The sequence below is a fragment of the Lactuca virosa genome, chromosome 9 (assembly GCF_052849685.1).
Source record: "Lactuca virosa cultivar CGN04683 chromosome 9, Lactuca_virosa_CGN04683_v6, whole genome shotgun sequence".
NCBI lineage: Eukaryota > Viridiplantae > Streptophyta > Magnoliopsida > Asterales > Asteraceae > Lactuca > Lactuca virosa.
The window spans coordinates 196,945,225-196,952,647 of NC_136434.1; the positions used below are offsets into that span (position 1 = coordinate 196,945,225).

General features: G+C 36.7%; 1 long non-coding RNA gene across 1 annotated transcript; it reads left to right on the forward strand.

Moving 5' to 3' along the window:
• Nucleotides 1-2,272: 2,272 nt before the first annotated feature.
• Nucleotides 2,273-3,587, forward strand: LOC145135713 (uncharacterized). The gene is made up of 3 exons (XR_013719990.1): nt 2,273-2,618; nt 2,947-3,057; nt 3,222-3,587. It is a non-coding gene; the product is annotated as an uncharacterized LOC145135713 (long non-coding RNA).
• Nucleotides 3,588-7,423: the final 3,836 nt, after the last annotated feature.

Sequence of the window (7,423 nt, forward strand, 5' to 3'; positions counted from 1 at the left end):
ACTAGCGGTAAGACGACATGACGTTATACATATATATATTAGTAACTTATAATATTATAAAGTATAAGGGTTGAATTTTAACTTTTAAAATTCTAAGGGTTGGAACTAAAGTTTTAATCAAGACGTTACATGTTCCAAAACTTGAGGGCAAGTTTTGTAAACTTCCAAAGTGTACATGCAACCCTAATAACCTTGGATCTATGTTTGTCTAATTATCATGCAAAGTTGAATTCCAAGGTTATATTCCTATCTAGCATACATGGGGAACAAATTTTAACTTGCATGAAAGATAGAATAACTTACCTTGTTGTTGCTTATGATCCTTGAAACCTTGTGAGCCTAGCACCCCAAGTGTGATGCCTCAAATGCTTCACACAACACCAAATGCTTTTGGAATGACTTTAGAGAGAATACACACTTCTAAAATCGGCCTAGCCCTCTTGTTTCTTATGTGTAGCCGATTTTGGTGGAGAATGGGTTTCTTATATAGTGTTGACACATCTAGGGTTACACCATGTAAACCCTAATGTGTCATGACTCTTCATTTCCATGACCCATGGGTTTGTAACTCCCATGGAGCATCCATGGAGCATCCTATGGGTGGAACCCAACTTGATAATCCATGGAGCCTCTTAGCCCACCATATAAGATATGGAAGATTTACATAATCTACCTATATATTTAATTAGTTATCTTTTGATCACTTAATTAATTCTAAATTAATTCTTGATCAAACTAATTAAATAATATTATTAATATATTAGAACTTATAATATATTAATAAACCATAAGTGTTATTTCTCTCATTTTAGTTTATCCAATTGCATGGTGCCATGCAACCCAAATGGACCATGCCGGGTCGGGTCAAGTACATACCAAAAATAGTTATGGACTTATACACCTTATCCAACAGTAACAACCAATCAATCAATCATGCATACTGGGCCATCGGCCTGACTGGTCCGCCCTACCGGGCCTACAGTCTAACTGAATCTATTCATGCATACTGGGCCATCGGCCTGACTGGACCGCCCTACCGGGCCTTCAGTCTATCAGAGTCTATCCTGAGCCTTCGGCATGACTGGTCCGCCTCGTGGGCCTGCAGTCTCCCCGGATCGCTCATAGGGTATGTTGGCCTTCAGCACAAAGCAGGACCGCCTCAACCCATCCAATAAGCAAATAACCAAGTTCACATAACTATCATATACTGGCATATACAACATCAAACATATCTATCACACTGATCATCAACCATAGAATCCTCTCGTAACGAGAGTACCGACCTAGCAGGTCACTAACATACCAATCCTTACGGATCATAAAGCATAACATACTGTCTACCCTGATTCCGATCTAGCAGACCAAACCATATGTAGCATACCATAACAATAACAACAAAAGGGCCGGCCTTGGTGCCGTAGACCCTATCGATATAGTGAGGATGACTCACCTTGCAGATGTCGACTCGAAAGGTAAACTCAAATTCTCGGATCACTTGTCACAGGCTCCACCACCTATGACTATAGTACAATATACTCATAAGTCCTTAACTCTATAAGGTACTCCATAACCCACCAGTCAACCCCTGGTCAAAGTCAAAGTCCTCAGTCAAGGTCAACAGTCCATGTTGACCCCCAACTCGCTGAGTACCCTTGGCTACTCGCCGAGTTCCTCGAAGCACATTCCACTCGCCGAGTCATCGGGGTGACTCGTCGAGTTCCTTCGATTCCCGATCAAACTTTAAGGCCACCCGTCGAGTTCCCTCCTTTCCACTCGACGGGCACATATGCATGCATATCCTAGGGAAAACTCATCTGACTCGCCGAGTTGTTCTTCAACTCGTCGAGTATTATGGTGATCTTCATCGGACTCGCCGAGTTGTTCATCCAACTCGTCGAGTTCACGGCCATCTTCATGTGACTCGCCGAGTCAACCTTGCGACTCGCCGAGTCCATTCAGTCCATTTTCCATACAGACTTGTTTTGAGCCAAGCAGCGGCTCCAAATCACAGATCCAAGCTTCTAGGGCATGCTTTTCACGTAAAGTTGCAAACTTTACGTGCATGCAAGACTAATTACTTGGAATTTAGCCGTTTGGAGCTGCTAAAACGCCACTTCTGCACCGCCTCTTTTATCCAGTATGATGTCATTTTAGTCAGACTATTTCCTCCACCGCTTCCTAACCATTGTCCTTTTTCGATATGCGTCTTTTGGACTTCATAGTGGAATGGAGGACCACAAACTTCACTTGCTCAACACTTCCTTGAATTTGCGTCATCTGAAACGCTTCTCCGAATTCCAATGTCCTATTCTCTCTAGCCTCCTTCTCTATTTTTGCCTTCGTCCCTTTTCTCTCATGCCAACTATGCTCAAATTTTTGTTTATTTATGTGCCTTCTCTACATCGGCACCACCGAGACATGCAATGAAGATTAAAAGGGAGGTTTTTAGACAAGGGAGCATTGGGATTACAAGAAGATGTTCGCTTAGAAGTGGGAGTAAGTTCAGATTAGAAGTGGGAGTAAGTTCAGATGGGTGAAACTTGAAGATAGATTTGCCACAAATCTTTTGACATCTTCTCACCACCGCCATCACAAGAAACGCTTACGGTTTGTTCCAGGTTTGTTTGATTGTTTACTTTGTTTCCATGTTCCTTATGTCGCTATGAGTGTATGTGTGTTTGTTGTTTTGTGTGTTTCTTCTGTAATTTCCTATTTTCATCAGGAGGAGTTGGAGATAATACTAACATTTCACTGTTACAGATAAATTCATGGTTGTTGCCCACTAAGTATTCAATGAAATGCATAAGTCATTTCTTCTATTTTGTTATCATTGATTTACCTATACTTTTTGATTCTACAACCAAAATTTGTATTAGTTTATTAGATGGATTCATTGTTGTTCTAATATTTGTCATCTCAACTCAATAATTGTTCATTCTTTTATAGTTCTTGTATAATTACCGGAGTAGAAGATAAATGGGCTAAGTTGCAAAAGGAGTCCAAGATTCTTCTTGATTACACTTGGAAATCCATAGCAAGGCTGACTTATTTGAAAAGGTGAATCCACATGTATGATTAAAGTTAATGGAAGTTATGTATAATATATTTACATTTATCTCAATAATAAGTTTCTTACCATGTCCACATAGATGAATAAAACAAAGATTGGAAAATGTAAATACATACTTATATGAATTCTAATTTTATGTTTGTTTTGGTAGAACACTTTTCACAAACGCAAGATGATGTGGCTCCTTGTGAGGCTCAAATGGAGAGTAGGAATACCAACTTGTTGATTATGATTTCAAAAGAGAGACAATATCTTGAGCAATATTCCAACTACAAGGTTAAATTTCAGTTAACCCACACAATTCGGGAGATCTACTTCAGGTCGTTGGATGAAGACGCATCACGTAATTGTTAATGATACCTTACTATCAAAGAGATGATATCATGACATAATTTATGAATTCAATGATGTCTAGGAGTCTACAACAAGTTTTAATCATAGAATATTTTGATCAGTATCAACAATTTGTTAGTTAAGATGTAACAATAACATGTTAATTGGTTTTCATGAGTAGCTAACGATTCCCATTGGCGTGGTTGATTCTGGTGGCATTCTTTGTGTCATTTTTGGGTAAAATAGTCGATTCTCTATTAAGGACTCAACTTTAACAACTTTTTTTTCAAAAAAAAAAAAAAGGAATTTCAACTCGAATTATTGTTTTTAAGTCATTTTCTTGTACTGGCAGTCATCTTGAAATAATACTATCGTGGCCCTAATGCGGTTTCTCCACCACCATTGTTTTGTTACTGCAACGATGATTCCACTCTACACATTGTTTTCCCCGATTGGTCCTTTTGGTAGTGGTAAGTTACTTACCTAATAAAAGTATATATACACCCCTTTTTTTTCATGTTATCTGATAATCTTGAACTTGAGTGATAACTGAACTCATTAATTAAACTCTTTTTTGCATGGCATAAATTAATATAAAGCCATGGGGATCTTTGTTGACAGACCTAAACGAAGGAAACACAAGGACTAAAGGAATAGATTGGGCATTATGTAGTTACTGTAAAAGTAATCTAGTTGTTGCTGAAACCCGAATGGATGTCCTCAAATGCAATGTCTTTGAAAAACAGGATTGGAATGCCCGAGTATATCTGTATATGCCAAGGTTTATTTTATTGACAACCTCTAATTAGTTCTTAGAGTAAAACATAGTTTTTGTCCCTGATAATAACTGCTTTTTACAATTTTGTTCATTATTTGAGGTTTTGTAACGTTTTTGGTCTCTGTTCCAAGTAATATGACTATATTTATGAGTCTAACATTAAAAAAATTAACAATACTCATGGACCAAAAGTACTCATTTTACTTGTAATGGACCAAGATATTAAACAAACCTCGAACAAGGACCAATATTGTAACATTCTTTTTCCCTTTGTCTTGAAATTTTGGTCCTCCAAGGTGTTCTAACTTCTAAGTCACCACAAACTATTTTACTTTTGGTGACTCGATTTCACAATCTTTAGGTCATTTTGAATAATTTACATTTTTAATGATTTGTTTTCTTTTAGACGTAATTTTAAAAAATACTCGATTTCACCTAATCGATTCCACTTCGTTGCTCTACATCTACATCATACTTTAATTTCACATATTCCCAAGCCAGAACAAATTATTTCTCTTTGAAATTTCTTTAGCGAAACGGTTTTGTCTAGGTTATCTAAAAGTTTGTTTATTTACTGTTGAATGACTATAAATAAATGGTGCTTCTAAACTATGATTCATAAATTAAAGTGAAACTATCAACATTTTGAATTAACCTGGACTTCAATTAATGGTGCTTCAGATTCACCTGGACTTCAATTAATGGTGATTCTAAACTATGATTCAGAAATTAAAGTGAAAAATATCAACATTTTGAATTCTTCACATATCAGTGTTGCACATTAGTGTGTTGAATTTACTATAGCACATTTTTGTAATCCCTTTTTCCTCTTATGTAGGTATGATGTAAGTGTATGGAGCAGCAACAAATAAGAGAATTTAGAATCTGGATCCTTGGAACAATTGTTATTTCATCCGCTAGAAATAAAGAAATTGCCATCGCCTATCAACATAAATGATACCTGATGCTTTATCACATCCACATTGACAAGCTCAATATGTATCTAAATTCCAATTTCAAAAACAACTTCATTTTCATGATTTTAAACATTGTTGTTCTTTTTTTACTTGCCTTATCCATTACAACAAAAAGGTTTGTTGTGTAATATTGAATGATCTCTTGCTTTTTTGTGCCTTTAAAGACATTGAATATGAGTAACTTTTTTATGGATGGATGCATGTTTCTCATTTTTTCAAAGCAGGACCTATTGCTTTATCTCTTCAACTTGGATATGACTTTTGGATTCCTAAAAAAGTGTATGATTGTTATTCTCATAATTGAACATGGAATGAGTTTAGAGATCAAAAAAGTGTTATTTTAGTTGTGTTCCTTAGGTTGCACGGTGTGGTGCCATTGGCACCACATGCCACCTAGATTTATTCTTCAACAATCAATTCTTTGCCTATGAAATTATATATTGAGGGATGGTGTCATCGGTAAGAGAAGAGAAGAAAGAAGATAAAAGGAAAAGAGAAAAAGAAATGTCGTCAGTGACCCTTCACCATTGAAGATTGCCGGTAGTGAAAATATTAGGTGAGGGGCGGTGTTTACCGCCAACAATAGATGCGACATATGAATGTCGACAGTAAAAACTATACCACACCTTACAACCTTACATTTACTGTAACAATCTAAATTTTCAAATAAATTTTTCATTTTTAAAACCACATAAAACACAATCTCACATTTCTCAAAACACAAAATGTATAAGTTGCTCAAAACACAAGACAACAAAATGTTTGATAATATCCCAGAATCCACCAAAACATAATCTCTAGCTGGTGTGTACAATCAAGCCGGCGCCTTCCTGCGATCCTGCGAGGTACCTGGAACACATTTCACACAACACTGTAAGCACAAAGCTTAGTGAGTTCCCCAAAATACCACACACAAATAATTAGCCTCTCATGGCTATATCTCAATAAGGACCCTCCGGTCTCAGTGTGTCTCAGCGAAGACCCTCCGGTCTCACAACTCCGTTTGGACCCTTCGGTCCTAACTCAACAAGGCACATAAATAATATACAACATATATCACAAAGACAAATACAGAATGTCACACCCCAAAACCGGAACGCCGGAAACATTCTGGGGTGGAGGACGTCATGTTTAGTATCACAAGACATTCATCATAGTAAGCAAAGTAATGAACAACCATTTCATTAGAAATAAGGTGTTTACAATGTGTGTGTTCACAAAACATAGAATACATAAGAAAATAACAAACAAGACTTGAAGCTATACTGCTTCATCTTCTGAATCCCAGTGCGAGTACCTGTCTACTAGGCTCCTGAGAATACAAGTTATTTGAAAGAGTTGATCAGCAATTAAGTTGGTGAGTTCATAAGATTTTAGTGATGTAGTAAGTTGTAGAAAATTGTTGTAAAATGTTGTTGGAAGTGTAGTTGAAAAATGTAGTAAGTTGTAAGTTCCTTTTAGAAAAGTTCGCATGTTCCTCTTAGAAAATCCTATATTTCCTACTTTGGTGAAAGATATGTAAAAATGATTCTACAATCCCTTCTATGAGTACTAAATGGATACAAGTGATATAAAACTCAGAGTAAACAAACAATCGACTGTGCGCATCTGCCCTAAGCTCACAACCAAACAAGGAACAGTAAGTAAGGCGGATAGCACACATCCCATTGTTTGTTAGATCATTGTTGTATATAACCCTGGCGTGTTCACTTGTTACTCATGGAGTTAATTGTGATGGTTTCTTCATATTTAATGAGAAGCTCCTTTATGAAAACCCTTATTCCTTATAATAAAATGGTGACCACAGTGATTACTCCCATAATCACTTAAGGTCCTTTAAGTTTATACTGGTTTAATAAAATGGATTAAACCCTTAACTAGTAAGTTTCTAGCGTTGAATACCAAAAGTTCTGATTTGGAAGGTAATGTTCTGTACTAGAAGACTGTACATTGACTCTGTGTCCTATGACTTGACCCATACCTGGTACCCTTATGACGACTCAATGTATACTGGACATATATATCTAGGATCGAATAGGTAATAGACTGGGTGAATCTGCTCCAAGCCCACAACCAAACAAGGAACAGGAAATGAAGCGGAGAGCACACATTCTATTATCTATCGGATCCTATTGATATATATGTGTCCTTTGATGTATACATTAAAGAATCATAAGGTTAGCATTATGGCCCTTTCTACTAAACGTAGCCTTCTACCAAGGCATCAAATGTTGTGTGTGTTTGTTTCTTGTATTGGTGTGTATT